A 15,356-nucleotide genomic window follows, 5' to 3' on the forward strand; every position below is an offset into this window, starting at 1 on the left:
ATTATATGTACACAATAATCATATAAATAATAATGTTTTTCTGATCACATCATTAGGATTTGGTCTACTTTTGGAACCAACTAATGTGGTTCATCTTCATAACAAAGGTGACAAAGTAAAGGTGACAAAAATTCATCTTTATCCCGAGTATGAACCACAGTAGTTGGTTAAACCAAATCCTAATAATGTAATTAATACAAAAGATATTATTATTTACCATATAGATCACAAAAATCTAAAATCTAACAACAACAAACATGTTTCACTTACACTATACCAAACAACAACCACCATATTGATTACTATAATAGTTTTGAGCAAGCAAGACATTCATCTCAATATTAAATTATTTGAATTTTCATGTATCTTCATCTGAATTTTACTCAGCCTACGTGTAATGAATTATTTTTTTAATCTGTTCAAATTTTTATCACCCATGTTTCCGGAGAATAGAACCCGGTAGAAAAAATCAAACCCACTAGCCCCCCATTCTAACACTCTTCAAGATGAGAAGGCTACAATAATTTTGAATAGCGTCTCTTACAGAATGGTCAGCATGCAACCCAGCAATATCCCAAAGAAAGAGTCTCTTTCAAAGCTTTCGCTAAGCCCAGTGCCTTCGGTTGACTCTTCTCCATCGCCGGGTTTGCAGCCACCGGAGGCTTCCATTCAATTATTACATTTCTACTCACCGCACTGTTATTATCACCGGAACCCGATTTCCACTCCACCATCTTCCAATCGGAAGCAGAAACACTGGGTAATTGACATCATCGTTTTTCTTTTGAATCGAAATCCAATTTCGTTTTTCTGCTATTATCACCGGAACCCGATTTCCAGTCCACCATCTTCCAATCGGAAACAGAATCACTGGGTAATTGACATCGTCGTTTTTCTCTGTTCAACGTTTCTTCATGGCCGTTCAGAAAAGGAGGGATTGTTCATGGCCACATGGAGTGCATGTACTTGTATTTTTCTCCATGGAGGAAGGTGCGTCCCCTTCCTCTTCAATGAATTCTTTATACCTTCGCACATCAATGCACTGCAATCTATTACCCCTCCTAGTTATGTGTTCGGAACCAAACCAAGGAGGGCGCTGTACTCCTCACTTGGTGTCGCTATCTCAAACCGTGCTCTCGAATCCAAGTCCACACACAAACGCTCTTCAATATGGTGTGTTTTCACCTTTTAGTCTCAAAAAGTGGTATAATTTTTATATTTTTTTAAAATATTTTATTATAACACTTAACTAAATATTTGAATCTGCATGACCCAAGGAATATTTAGATTTACATGACAAGAGTGAAAGCTTACTTTTTAGCCTGCATTTGTGAATAACATTTAGATAGTTGTTCTCATTGTTTACATGATAACTGAATTATGATAAGTTTTCCCACTATAAAAAAACAGAAAAGAAAAAAATGTTAATTAATTTATTTCAATATCAATTTCATATATATATATAAAGAATACCCATAGGCATCTAGCACAAGTGAAATCGGCAAGAGTGAAATCCCACCTCCTTACAGATCACCACAAAATAATTCCAGGTAGCATTGAATAACACCTGAAAAAAGTCCAAATGGTTGTCCCCATTGCTTGCTTGACAATTGAGTTATGATAAGTTTTCCCACTGTATTAAAAAGAAAAATTGTTAATTATATATATATTAAAAATGATATTTCAATGTTGACCATAATAAAATATTTCAATTTTGAAAGTTAAGTAATTGAAAGAAAAAAAAATAATGATAAGAAGGAGATGTGTAATGGAGTATTTTGTAAATCAAGGGGAAACTAAATTAGTGATCCTGTGTTATCAAGTATTATGTAAATTCATGAGATTCAAGATTCAAATCCCCATGGGTCAAGCCTTAAAAGAAATTGATATCAATTTTTTAGTTGAAACTTGAGAGCATGATGAGTCTAAGGTCCATCAGATAGATGCATTGACTTTTTCATCAACTTGGAACAAGAAATGGATTGAAATATATGGCATTAATGCTAGAAGGATTTAAGTCGCAATTTGTTATTTTGTACATATCAACTCTACCTTTTAAAAGAAAAACAATTTAGATAAGAATTGACCTTACAATACCTTAGAGAAGGATATTCATAGTCTAGGGAATGAAAGTAATATCCACTTGTTAGGAGATTTTAATGCTAGAACTGCATCTAACCAAGTGATCCTTCTAAGTAATGATTCAGACTCTAATCTTCTCTAGCTAAATGAGGACCTTGATTTAGTTAGTAGATTCGAGAGAAATTCTAAAGACCTAACTGAGAATTTTTTTGGTATTGAGTTAGTCAAGCCTTATAGTTCTCAAGACCTTATAATTTGCAATGGTGTAATCGAGTGGCCAAACTCCAGCCAAATGGCTTGTATTCATGGGTTTAGAAGTAGTGTTCTCGATTATGCAATATATGATATCCTTGTTTCCAACTAAATTCTAGACTTTAACCTCTTAAATGGCCATGAACTTGACTTGATCATAGACCTTTATTCTTAACTATAAATTTTTCCATGCAAAACAAACACATGTATGAGATTTGTGAGAGTCAAAACCACCTACATTTTGACAAGAGTAAAATGGTTCTCTTCTTAAAGGATTTAGATATGGATTTACTCCACTTAAATTATAAGGATAACATTGAAAACCTTTATCATAATTTTACTACAACTCTCTCTACTACCATTAGAAAACTCTTAACCAAACATTCAACCTTGATAAGATAAATACGTACAAAGATCTTATAAAAAGGGAAAAAAAAAGATATTATATATGTAGAAACAAAGAACAACCACTGCCCCTCTCTAAGTCTGATTCTAAAATGTTTTGGAGGAAATTTTTTATTCGTGAGATTAAAGAAAATAATTCGATTCCCTTGAAAAATTGGAATATTTACCTTAAAATCTATATGAATCCCCTAACACCGTAGACTTCATTTTGAATGCCCCTATATAGGATGATATATTTTATTTGGAAGATATTGAATTTTGGGTTAAGTATCTCGCTAATGGGAAAGCTAAAGACATTGAAGGGTACCAAGTTGAAATTTTTAAAATGGGAGAATCTATCATTGTCTCACATAACACAAGCTCTTTAATTTAGTTGTGAAGCAAGGCTTCCCTAAGCCTTAAGCACATAGTCTTATTGTGCCTATATTTAAAAGTGGGGATAAAATAATTCTTTCTAATTAGAGGACCATTATGATTAGCCACATTTTAGCCAAGTTGTAGGGGATTATTTTTGAAAAGAATATTAACCTTTGGGTTGCAAGCCATGGTAAAAGAGCTAAATGTCAGGCTAGGTTTAGGAGATATCATTCAATTGTAGATCATCTTGTTACTCTTAGGAGAATTGCAGAGGAATTCCACAATAATAAAAATGATATCTCATGTTGTTATTTTGACTTTAGAAAATCTTTTAACATCATTCCTAGAATAAAGTTATGGAAGAGGCTAGAAGAGATAATGGTTCCTATTGAGTGTAGGGTTGTTGTGTCAAGGCTATACAAGAATGTTATTTCCAAGTTTAAGACCACTAAGGGTTGTTCGGAGTAAAATAAATACAATATTGGAGCCAAGCACGGGCATCCCTTATCACCTACTTTTTTTGGCATATACATCGATAAGCTAGAAGAGTGGTTGGAGGATGTAGGTTGTGTTGGCCACACCCTCATTGGTATGGTCATAACTCTTCTCTATACTAACAATATTGTTCTCTTGGCAAGGGACCATTGCGCTCTTGGAAAGAGACTCAAAATCGTCTTAGATTTATGCTCCAAGATGTATATGGTTGTAAATACCATCAAAACTAAAGCCATGATAACTAAATCCAAAAAGATCAGCTATGATATTTTCATTTATTACAACATGTCCTTGGAGGAAGTTCCTTCCTACAAATTTGTGGGAATTGATATCCCTTATAAACTCAATTGAAATTATAGCATTGATAAAAGGATAAAGGAGGGTGGAAAGCTTAATATGGGCTTGAAAACAATTGTAAGTTGATAGATCCTTGGATTTGGGATTAAAAAAAACTCCTTTTTAATACTTTTTTCACTCATGTTATTTTATATGAATGTGAAGCTTGGGGTTGTAGTATATCTAGAGAGCCATGGAGGAAGATTGAATAAATCCAAAAATAATTTATAACCTAAAACCTCAAGATTAAAGGAAATGCTTCCTACCATATCCTCCTGATTGAAACAAGTGTTTTCCCCATTGAAAGAATGGTTATGACTAGGTATCTTATGTATAGGAATAAGTTGTACAACATGAATGCCAAGAGGTTTCCTAAAATTACTTCTAACTCCAGCCAAAACCCCCATCGTCAACTCAAGCGAGGGTCGCATAAGGATGCCCAGCCTTGGCTAAACCATTAGGGAATGAAGGAGGAGATTATCTTGAAGTACTAAGATAATATTAAAAATATTAATACTTCTAAATTTAAGGAGAAATTATAGGGAAATAGAGAGTTGGAGGGGAAAAATGAAACTATTATATTATAAAGAGGTGATCGACCCCAGTCTCCAAAACCAAAATTATCTCTCTATCTTAACTAGTGTCAAGAAGAAAATGAACATTGCCAAGACTGGAACTAATTCTCATGAGCTTCATAGTGAAATTGGGTGTTGTTCAATTTTCAAAACACAACGGGATAAAAGAGTTGAAGACGAACAACAATCTCTTAGAATGTCCATCTTATACTCACATGCGATCTAATTTTCAAAACATTTGTCTCACTACCAACCTTCTTAACCTTTTAATTCAACAAAACTACTTTGATTAGGGAGCACTCTCTCACTTATTTTTTAGCATAGAAATAAAATGTTAAATAATTCTAATTAATATCTTACACTTTTAAGGTCCCCTATAGGCCTTATTAGATGTTAATTATAAATAAAATATTTCATTACCCATGATATATATATATATATATATATATATATATATAATATATTTATATTGTCAATACAATATTGTCAACATTAGTCATGTCTCATGAGGAAATTAAAGTTGGGTGAGGAGGATTCCATTCCTTCCTTCCAATCACCTAGAAAATATGAATTGACTAAAACAAGGAAAATTATATATCTATTATATAAATCAATTAAAAAATATTATCGTAGGTAAGTCATTTTAAGTTGTCTCACTATTTTATATTTTAGCCAATATAATTTTCACTTTATTTTGTTTAATGTTTAATAAAAAAATATTTTAATTGCTAATTTGAACTGTATATTTTACTCAAAAGAATTTTTAATGTAATAATATATTCAAAAATATAATTATATATATGAGTGATAAAATCAATTTATATTATTATTTAAATAAAAAAATTAATTAAAAAATATATATAAAGAAATTGACTTTTGGATTAAAAAATTTAATGACAATATATTTCATAGGAATAATGCAACATGGCTTATGTGATCATTTGAATGCGACATTATAACCAATTCAAAATCATTTATTACTAGAAATTACACCTAAAGGTGCAAAGATACACCGAAGTTATTGAACATTCCTATGATGTTAGTGCAAAAATGTTGTAGCAAAAGAAAGATAACAACCTAAAAGGTGGAAGATGGAGGGGAGGAAATGTGTTCAGGCTTGCAATGGTCTCAAACTAGTCTCATGCTTGTGTCAATGCCTGTCTGACCAATGTTGCTCGAACCACCTGGCAACATCATTTTTTACCAATCATAATACTATGCCAAAATCTTATATACATATTATATCCAAGCTATAACATGCAAGGTAATGAGGAGAAACATTACCATAGGTCCTAGTGGGCACTAGCACACAAAAAATGTAATTGCATAGAGAAAATGAATAAAGTCAGTGTGTGTTGATAATGAGATTAAACGAGCATAGATCCATCTTAAATACAGATCTAACATGAGCCGAGAGGGATCCAATTTCTTCACTTGCAAATTTTTTTATGAGCATACATTATTTAAATGTTTTGTATAAATTTTTATTTTTTAAATATTTTTTAGATTTTTGGGTCGAGAGGCTCATTATACATCCCAGTATGATGTGTAATGTTGTCCTTCTGTCATCAAAGTTTAAATTTTTCTCATGTCAGCCAAAATAAAAAAAATCTAAAAATCTAAAAAAAAAAACTATACAAAACATTTAAATAATGTTGGTTCATAAAACAATTTGCACGTGAAGAAATTGGATCCCTCTTGGCTCATGTTAGATCCGTATTTAAGATGGATTTATGCTGGTTTAAAAATTTTAATTTCGTCGACATGAGCAAAATTTCAACTTTGTGTTAGTTAATCCTTCGAGATTGTTATTGTATAATATGTAATTAGTTTTACATTCCATTTTTATGAATAATAAGTTACCAAGACACAACTGTCTCATACCTAGATTTCACATGTATAAATAAGTAATTTTGTCATTAACACGATGCTCTTTTATTGTGGAGTTTATTTGGGCTTGTACAGTGGTATCAGAGCCCCGGTTGAGTTGTTTCTAAAATCCATGTATTTGAATTCTATGATGTAAAGGAGGCGCGGAGCATGAAGGTTGTGAGATAGCTGAATGCAGCAGAAGGTTAGCCCATTGGGACACCCAAACTATTGATTCTTTGTTACTTTCATAACTTTCCGTCACAATGAAAGATGATTGGAGAAATTCAATGGTATAAAGATTTTTTTTAATATATCCTTGGAAGTTAGAATACATGTTGGAGTTTTGAGTGCATGTTGTTCTCAATAAAAATTGCCAATATTGAGTCGAATACCAATAATTGCTAGATTGTTTGCTAAAAGTCTAAGTTCCATGCATCCAAGGGCCACTTGTTGTTTTAATTTTGGGAGGATTTATTTGTATTTACTACATCAAAGGGGAGTTTACTTACAGTGAAATTTATGAAAGATAGTATTTTCATTTATTGCAGTAAACAAGAGTTTAATAACAGTAAAATTTCTGAATCACTAGAATTTAATCATAGTAAAATTTCTGAGTTTAATCACAATAAAATCTCTGAAGGATAATATATACATTTACTGCAAACTAGATTTTTTACTGAAAGATTTCTGAAGGATACAAAGTTTTTACTGAAGGATTTCTGAAGGATACTTAAAATGAAGGATATATATTTTTTGGTGGTTTGAATTAAATTTTTAATTGAAGAGTGGCCATTTTCTGGTGCTTTGAAATACATATTTTTTTTAAGAAGGATCATATATACATTTACTGCAAACCGAAGTTTTTATTGAAATATTTCTGAAGGATACAAAGTTTTTACTGAAGGATTTCCGAAAGATACTTAAAATGAAGAATATATATATTTTTGGTGGTTTGAATTAAATTTTTAATTGAAGAGTGGTCAATTTTTTGTGATTTGAAATACATATTTTTTTAAGAGGCCATTGGTAAAATAAAATATTTGGAGGCTAATAAGATTTGAACCTAGCTCTTTGCTAGGCTATTTTTGAAACTTACCATTAAACCACAAAGCCAACTTTGTTTGAAACAAGAGGAGAAATGAATTTATATCTTTTCAGAAGTATTGCATATATTTTGAATTTGAAAGGATTTGAAGAATATTTAGCAGCATAACAATTATGACTCCAATAAGTTCCATAGTTGGAGTGGTTCTTAATGGAAAGGAAAATTATCAAGAGTGGTTTAGAAAGTTTAAAAGTGCCCTTGCTTTTAACGATTTGTGGGAATTTTATCAAGGCAAGAAGGAAAGTGATGGAAATGAAATTGCATGGGAGTTTCCTGATAATGAGAAGTAGCTTGAAATTTGGGAGACAAAAGACAACAAGGCATATGCATTAATAGCTGCATTGGTGACATAAGAGGTAAGATGATATATCACCAAGGCATATGCATTAATAGTTACATCAGTGACAGAAGAGGTAAGCCAATATATCGTTTCCTGTGATACTACATTCGAAGCTTTAAAGAAGTTGAAAGAACTATATGATTCGCACTTAGAACTCGAAATTACTCAGTTATTGTTAAAGTTGTTTAATTTGGAGAAGAAGGATAATGATCCTTTGAAGAGTGCCTTTGAAATAAAAGCCATTTTTCATGATATAGAAGCAACTGGAATTAAAGTAGATTTACAACTTACAACTTTTATAAAAGTCCTTCACCCTATCTATTCACACTATTTGGAATCTCTCCAAGCTAGTGGGCAGTTAAAAGACATTACATTTGATAAACTAGTAAGAAAAATAGCTGAGAGAGAAAAAACCTTTGGGAAGAAAGAGGCTCCACCTAACTCTAAAGTAGAAACTTTGTGCCTTGCACAAAAGGATCAGAAGTCTCATGTTGAAACTTCTAGAGGTGATAAAAGTAGTAGAGGTCGTGGTAGGAGAAATTATAGAGGTAGGGGGGCAAAAATAATCAGGGAGACAGACAAAAAAATGATAGACAACAAAGGAATTTTAATGATAGACCAACTATCAAATGTTTTAGATGTGGTAAAATTGGTCATATTGCTACTAACTATAAAATCCCTTGGGAGAAAGTCAGTGAAAGGAGAGAACAATTGAATGAAAAGAAAGATCAGCCACCACCAGATAAGGGAAAATCATCAGAGTCTACACATTACATTGTTGCTCACTATAATTTTAATATTAATGATGTTTTCAACACTACTTTTTCTTCAAGGCGAGATAGTTGGCTTTCAGATTTAAGAGCCACTTGTCATATGACATTTAGGCGAGATTTTTTTGAAACATTCAGTGATGATATTGATGGCGTTATTTACTTTGTTGACAAGTCTCAAATTAAACCATTCTACATTGGGTCTATTTGTTTGAAGATACCGAATCTTGCAGATTATGTTATACATGATGTACTTTATATTCCACAGTTTCAACAAAATTTGATGTCTCTTATCCGTATCTGGAAGTAGAGGCATTCTATTCATATATTTGATGGCATCATCCAGATAAGAAGAGCATATGATCATGCAGTTATTATGACCAATGTGGAAGAAGGTACACTTTTAAAGTTAAATGGTACTTCATCTACTAATTCTTGTGAAAGTTCTACTTTTTTGGTGCAGCAAAGTGACATCCTGTCTCCTATCTTGTTGTGGCATGCTCGATTTGGTCACATCAATTATGGAAACATCAAAATTATGAAAAATCAAGGTATTAAAGGTCTTCCAACAATTCCAAGAAAGATTACACCTTGTGATGCTTGTATTTTGGGAAAACATTGTAAACAACCTTTTCATAGTTCTTCTTTTAGAGCTTCACAAAAATTAGGTCTTATACATTTAGATTTATGTGGACCTATGCTTGTTGCAACTTCCAATGGAAATAAATATGTGCTGACATTTATTGATGATTACTCGAGAATGTGTTGGGTGTATTTTTTGAAGAATAAGTCACAAATGTTTGAAGTTTTTAAAACTTTTCATTTGATGATTAAAAATGAAACTCAACAAAATATAGGCATTCTTAGAACTAATAATGGTGGCGAGTATACTTCTCATGTTTTTGAACAATATTTGAAGGATAGTGGAATCAAACATCAGACTACCATACCTTATAATCCACAACAGAATGACATTGCAAAACATATGAATAGAACTTTGCTTAATATGGTTAGACCTATGATGTTCTTTAAGAATGTTAAGTTGATGTTTTGGGGAGAAGCAGTTATTTGTGAAAATTATATCCGCAATCGTTGTCCTTCTTCTGTCATCAATAATCAATCTCATTATGAAATGTGGTATAATCTTCTTCCAACTGTTCAACGTTTTAGAGTCTTTGGTTTTCTATGCTATGCATTAATTCCAAAACATCAGCACAACAAGTTGGGTGCTAGGAGTCACAAATGTATTTTCTTGGGATATTATGCTACTTCCAAAGTTTACAGGTTGTATGATGAGGATAACAAGAAGTTCATTCTGTTAGGATATTCCGACACATAGGAAATAGTTAAGTTCAACTTGGTCTAGTATAGAGTTAGGTATAGAGTTAGGTAAAGTGTGTTTCTTTACCGTTGTACATTTTGTAACTTACAATCCGACGGTCACGATATGTAGTGATCCGACGGTTCACTCTCTCCTCGGTATTACCGACACTTGATCCGTGGCTTGACACCCGATTGGTCCATGAGTTCTATTTAAAGCGCATGGAGGGTCATTGTTCGGGTAATCTGTACATGAGAGAAGCTTATGTAAATTTTCATTCTTTGATTAATAAATTGCCTGTAGTAGCCACGTTGGCGCAGGCAGTGGATTGTTTCCCTCTTTGAGGGTTTTAACCACGTCAAAAATACTGGTGTATTGATCTGTGATCTGGTTGTGAGCGGTGTCCTTTTGGTGTTCTTTCTGAGGAACTTACCCTGTAAATTCCTACATGGTATCAGAGCTATTTGAGGGCCGCGTCCGTTGGTGATCCAAATCTGAAGCCGGTAGAACTGCATCCGACTGCCGTTTCCTAGATCTGCTGTTTCTGACTGCTTTCGGGCCGAGAGGACTGCTCTGTTGTGTTCGGAGCATCTGTTCCAGTGAGGAACCCCTTTCGTTTCACGCGAAAAGGTTTCCGGTAGCCCTAGCTGCGTCATTTTTTAGATCTGGAGGTATACAGTCTTTATTTGCAGTTTACTGTTATTTTCTCTCTGCTTATTTCGGTTTCTGTTTATTTAGCCTTTTTTATTACCGGATCTATACCTTTCATTTCTGCGTATGCTCTTTGCCCTGCGACTCTGTGCGATCTGGGCAAATCAGAAACAGAAAGGAAGTTTTTTTTCTCATGGGTATGCTCTTTTCCCTGCACCTTAGTGTGATCTTGGAAAATCAGAAACATTGAGAAAAATATTTAGTTTCCGGCTAAAGCTAACTTTGAGCCGCAAGGTCCATTTTTTAAAATATCTAGTTTTTGGCTAAAGCTAACTTCGAGCCATAAGGTTCGTTTTCTTTGCATGTCCGTGTTGGGTTTTGTGTTTTGTGTTTTGTAGGGAAAAAGAGCTTTCTCAAGGCAAGCACGCAAACCAAGCCCCCCCCCCCTCCCCTCTCTCTCTCTCTCTCTCTCTCTCTCTCTCAAATTTTTTGTATAGATCAATTGGTTCAAAGCTATTTTAAGAGAGTAGAGGTCTTGGGTTCAAGTCTCCATTTTGTGGGGGCGGATTTTTTCATTTCCGCAGATTCGCGCACTTTTCTCTCTCTCTCTCTCTCTCTCTCTCTCTCTCAAATTTTTTGTATAGATCAATTGGTTCAAAGCTATTTTAAGAGAGTAGAGGTCTTGGGTTCAAGTCTCCATTTTGTGGGGGTGGATTTTTTCATTTCTGCACATTCGCGCACTTTTCTCTCTCTCTCTCTCTCTCTCTCTCTCTCTCTATAATTTTTTGTATAGATCAATTGGTTCAACTCTCTCTCTCTCTCTCTCTCTCTCTCTCTCTCTATAATTTTTTGTATAGATCAATTGGTTCAAAGCTATTTTAAGAGAGTAGAGGTCTTGGGTTCAAGTCTCCATTTTGTGGGGGTGGATTTTTTCATTTCCGCACATTCGCGCACTTTGCCGGCAACTTCAACAAATTTTTTTCAAAAAGCCATAACTTCTTCATCCGGAAGCCTTTTTCAGAGCCTTTTTTTTTAAAACCGCCTAATTTTTCGAGATCTATCCATTGAAACACTTACTTTCAGCATCTTCAGCTTCAGTTTTTTTTAAAATGGAAAGTCCATGCCAAGTCATTCTTGACAGCACTAACTACTTCCAATGGATATCCTACATGGAAGATTTACTTAGAAGTAAAGGTCTCTACAGAATAGCCACAGGCCAAGAGAAGAAACCAAAAGATGAAGACAAGGCTGCAAAATGGGAAAATAGACAAGATCAAGCACGTGGTTTGATAGGGATGTCTATTTCTCCAGATCTTAGATTCCATATTGCAGAACTTGAAACTCCTCATGAAGCATTGGAACAAATCACTAAAGTTTTTGGGATTAAAAATGAAATTAGAGCCCATCAACTTGAAAATGAGTTGCTTACATTGGATCCTAATAATTTTTCTTGCATTGAAGATTTCTTGTCCAAATTCAAGACCCTCAGATATCTCTTGGAAGGTGTTAAGGTTAAGAAAGAAGATAGTAACCTTATTTATTCCATCCTTACTAAGTTGGGACCAGCCTACTCTGTATTTGTTTCCACCTTCCATTCTACAAGGGAAGCTTTCATTTGTCAAGGAAAAGACTACAAGGCCCCTTCCTTTGACTCTTTTTGTGATTCTTTAATAAGAGAACAAGAAAAACTCTTACACCTTGGTCTTCTTCATCTTGGAAACTCTTCCAAGAAAGCGTTAGCCACCCAGCAGCAACCAAATTCAAAGAATCCTAAGAAGTCATATCCTAAAAAGAATGGTCCTAAACCAAACAAGGGTCCTAAGCAAACTCAGCCTCAAAATGAAAGATCATTTCAGCAAAATGATAAGACCAATAAAAACAAATGGAAGAAGACTGATAGACATTGTAACTTTTGTAATCGAGATGGCCACTTAGAATCTAAATGCTTTAAGAAGATGGAAGCCTTGGAAGCCGCAATGAAGAAACATAACATCCATGTGGAGCATTCTTCAACTTCAACTTCAACTTCATCTTCAGGAATGGCACTTTCTGCATGTCGTTGTCAATCATCTCAGTCTGGTTATGCATTAAATGTATCTTCTTCTTCTCATTCTCATGAGTGGCTCATTGATTCTGGAGCCTCTTATCACATGGCCAAAAACGAAGCCATGTTTTCTTCTTTAAATGATTGTAACACCAAAAATATATATGTTGGTGATGATAGATCTCTTAATGTTGTAGGGACTGGAACTATTCATCTAGACAATGGTCAGTTTAATGATGTATTATGTGTTCCAACCTTATCCTGCAACCTTCTATCTGTATATCAGATAACTCATTCAGGTGAAGGTAAAATTGTTGAATTTTCACCTCATGATGTTGTAATCAAGGATCTAAGAGATCCTAAACAGATTCTAGCTACTGGTATTGCTGATGATTCCACAAGGTTGTATAAGTTTCACAACTTTGGGTCATCAAATCTTCCCTCAGTATTTGTTGCTCATAATGATGAAGTGAGCAAACTTTGGCATGAGCGATTTGGTCACTTAAACTATCGCTCCCTTCAGCATCTATGTAAAGAAAATATGGTGACAGGTCTTCCTATGGTATCTTGCAGAGATGGTGTTTGTTCCGGATGTGTACTCGGAAAACATCATCGGGACAGTTTTGAAAAACGTGCCTCTTGGCACGCCTCAGCCCCTTTACAGCTTGTGCACAGTGATTTATGTGGTCCACTTCTTGTTGCTTCATTCTCTGGCTGCAAGTATTTCTTAACTTTCATTGATGATTTCTCCAGACGCACTTGGGTATACTTCTTAAAACTCAAGAGCGAAGTATTTAACACTTTTTTGGCCTTCAAAGCCTTTGTTGAAAAACAATCTGGACATCAAATTCTTAAGCTAAGAACTGATAATGGTGGAGAATATGTTAAAAACACATTCATCAACTTTTGCACCGAAAATGGAATTCAAGTGCAACATACTGTTCCATACACTCCACAACAAAATGGTGTAGCTGAAAGGAAAAATCGCACCTTAAAGGAAATGGCTAATTGTATGCTGCAATCTAAAGGACTCAGTCTTAGTTTTTGGGCCGAAGCAATTAATTGTGCAAATTATATAATCAATCGCACTCCTACTAAGGTTCTAAAGAATATCACTCCAGAAGAAGCTTGGAGTTCCATTAAACCAGATGTAAGTCACTTTCGTGTTTTTGGAAGTGAAGCATGGGCCCATATTCCAGATGAAAAGCATAAAGCTTTAGAACCTAAGAGTGAGAAATGTACTTTTGTTAGATATTCTGAAGATGTAAAAGGTTATAGACTTATTCCATTTAAGTCCAAAAATGTTATCATTAGAAGAGATGTAAAATTTGATGAAAATAAATCGGCCTGCGAGCCTAGTCCGGCGGATGTGCCACCTCTTCCTATCTCTTATACTTTTGAAAACATTTCTTCTTCAGATGATGAAAGTGAGGATGACAATCCTCCCCCACCTTCTCAGGATCCTCAACTTCCAAGATGGGTCCGTGCTACTCGGGATGCAGCAGGTGATCTTGGCCGGTGATCCTACAGATCAGTGACGAACACGTTCTCAGTTTGAAAGAGCCTCTTCTTTACTGGCTCAAGCTCCAGTAAATCATGATCCTGACACTTTTGCAGAAGCTTCAGGTCATCCACATTGGGAAGCAGCTATGAATGAAGAATATCATTCATTGTTGACAAATGATACATGGGATCTTGTTCCTCTACCAAAGGGATGCAAACTTGTTAGATGTAAATGGGTTTACAGAACCAAGTATGGACCAGATGGGAAAGTTGATAAACATAAAGCTCGTCTTGTTGCTAAGGATTTTTCACAGGTTGAAGGCATTGACTACACTGAAACCTTCTCCCCTGTTGCCAAAATGAACTCTATCCACCTTGTTCTTTCCCTTACTGCCTCTTTAAAATGGGAAGTCCATCAGATGGATGTTAAATCTGCCTTCTTGCATGGGGACTTGCATGAAGAAATCTATATGGAACAACCCATTGGCTTCATCCAAACAGACTCTAGCCTTGTATGTCGACTTAAGAAATCTCTCTATGGTCTCAAGCAAGCTCCTCGGGCTTGGTATGCCAAAATGGATAGCTTTCTTTTAGAATCTGGCTTTTCTAGGTGTTATTCTGACAATACTGTCTACACCAAGAAAGTGGGCAACTCTCTTATCATCCTTGTTCTTTATGTTGATGATCTTATTCTTACTGGTAGTGATCCCAACCTTATCAACCATGTGAAGTCCAGCCTTAAAAAGAAATTTGAAATGACAGACTTAGGACACTTACACTATTTTCTCGGTCTTCAAGTCTTGCAATCCAAAGGAGGGTATTTCCCTTTCCCAGTCCAAGTATGCTTGTGATATTCTTCGTCATTTTCACATGGAAGACTGTAAGCTAGCCCCTTCTCCCTTTCAGTCTGGAGTCAAACTTTCAGTCTCTTGTACTTCTCCTGAAGTTGATGCTACCTTATACCGTCAACTTGTAGGAAAACTCTTGTATTTAACCCATACTCGTCCTGATCTTTCCTTTGCTGTTGGCCTTGTTGCTCGTTTTATGCAAAACCCCCGTGAAAGTTATTGGAAAGCAGCCAAAAGAATACTTCATTATGTTCGAGGTACAGTACAGTTTGGGATTCATTACAGTGCCAAAGCAGCTCCTCTATTAGTTGGTTTCACTGATTCTGATTGGGCTGGTGACCCTGATGATCGGAAGTCTACTGCCGGTTATGTCTTCACTCTTGGTTCAGGACCTATTACA

General features: G+C 34.8%; 1 pseudogene; it reads right to left on the reverse strand.

The window, feature by feature from the left end:
- Positions 1–551: 551 nt before the first annotated feature.
- The window catches only part of LOC149228964 (uncharacterized), a 41,557-nt pseudogene continuing 26,752 nt past the window's right edge, over positions 552–15,356 (reverse strand).

This window comes from Pinus tabuliformis, chromosome J (genome assembly GCF_031772625.1).
Source record: "Pinus tabuliformis cultivar Carrire ecotype Pingquan chromosome J, CPIR1, whole genome shotgun sequence".
Lineage (NCBI taxonomy): Eukaryota > Viridiplantae > Streptophyta > Pinopsida > Pinales > Pinaceae > Pinus > Pinus tabuliformis.